Here is a 1,816-nt window from a genome sequence, read left to right as displayed (position 1 = left end):
CCTCTTGCATTTTAGGCATAGTAACTCTTGTAAATTTTTGTTGAGAACAATATTCTTCGTGTTCTTTCATTCATTTTTCTCCATCTCGACTATGGTTATAATAAGTAAAACATTGTAGACAGATAACTATTTTTCCATGATGTTTAGTTAGTTGTTTCCTAATAAGTTTTTTTTTAAACAACAAAATTACCAATTAAACAATAGTGAGTTTTGGTTTCTACTTTACATGTAGCTACATTGACAACATCAGTTGCCCCCTCCTCCTCCTCATTCCCCTCACTCCCGCCCTCCTCCTCCTCCTCATTGTCATCCACTTTTTCAACAAGTAGTAATAAATCAAAGTGGTCTTGTCTAGTTGTTTTGCTAATTCGATGCAGGTAAATTAGATTTTTATCATCAATTCCGTATACATTAACAGAAACTGTCGGGTTATCCTTTTCGAATCTATCTCGTTGACAAATTGGGGTTGGAAAATCAATGTTATTGAAATTATATAGTTGATTGTTCTTGTTTAACAAACAAAAATAACGATTATCAACACAATATTTACAACCACCTTTAATGTGTTGCGCTAGTATCGCATACATGAAACATTTAGAATCTGTTCGATTCTGTGGGTTTATAATACAAGTTTTAGACAATATACTCTTGGGTAGCTCAATATATGAAGACCCCTCTTGATCTTTCAATGGTCTGTATCTATTAATTCTTAGCATCAATCCATCATTATTTTGTAATGACCAACCACTGGTTTTACCTTGATAATTTGTCTCTTCTATGAGTAAATTAAAAAATGAATCACAAATATGTTCTGGTGGATTGTCTAGTGATGTTACAATGAAATTGATTGTTTTAAAAGCCACATCAGCTAACTCAACAATTTCTTTATTGCCTTTATTGATTTTCTGATATGTAGATTCCACAACAATATTGAATTTTATAGCCCCGCATGTTGTTGAAAGAATGAAACTGGTGGCATGAAAGAAAGTATTACTCATTATGCCTAGGAAATTCTCTGCAGAACCGAATGGTTCTCTAATATGTGTATTGTTGAAATCAACTGGACTGTTTACAATTGCTTTGAGAAATTCTATAAATGGGAATGAGTCATGTAGACATGTGCATATGTCATATTTACAATTTACTCAAGAACAGAGGAATGAATCTAGTTTGAATCCACCAGCAACAGCCATATACCAAGAGTCGAGAGTATTAAAGATAGTAGTTATATTGTTGACATCATCATCATCATCATCATTATCAGCATCCTATGATTATAGGATCACAACATATTACATTTTTCTATATGTTGGTATCATTCAATCAAACATTTCTTATACAACTCAAAACTAAGTTTTCTATTTTTTACATGTGTCTTCACACCTTTTGCTACACACTTATTTACAGTTTCCTCCTTCTCATTATTTACAAGATATGAATACAATTTCGCTCATAATCCCAGAAAAGATTTTATAGGAATTGAACCTGCCTCATCCTTAAATTTCCCTACAATTTTATTCCTCTCATTGGAGAAGCATTTGTACTCAGCCGGGTAATTTGAGGTGTCAAACAGTTCCAGATTATCTCTTATCAATTGGTAGATGTCGGGTGTCTCCAACGATAAGAGGAAGCAATCTGTATCAGTCATACAAAGCTGGATGCATTGCCATGGTATGATTTTTTGCAATTTACAGTAGAAAAAATCATACATGTGTAGTTTACTCAAATCTAGGATGCAGAAACCTGAATAGATGGGCTTATTCATTTTCAGTTTCAGCTTACGCGAGAAAACTGCAATCACATCCGAACTTATTAT

Source organism: Nilaparvata lugens, chromosome 5, assembly GCF_014356525.2.
Source record: "Nilaparvata lugens isolate BPH chromosome 5, ASM1435652v1, whole genome shotgun sequence".
In the NCBI taxonomy this organism is placed as follows: Eukaryota; Metazoa; Arthropoda; class Insecta; order Hemiptera; family Delphacidae; genus Nilaparvata; species Nilaparvata lugens.
This window is presented reverse-complemented; position numbering follows the sequence as displayed.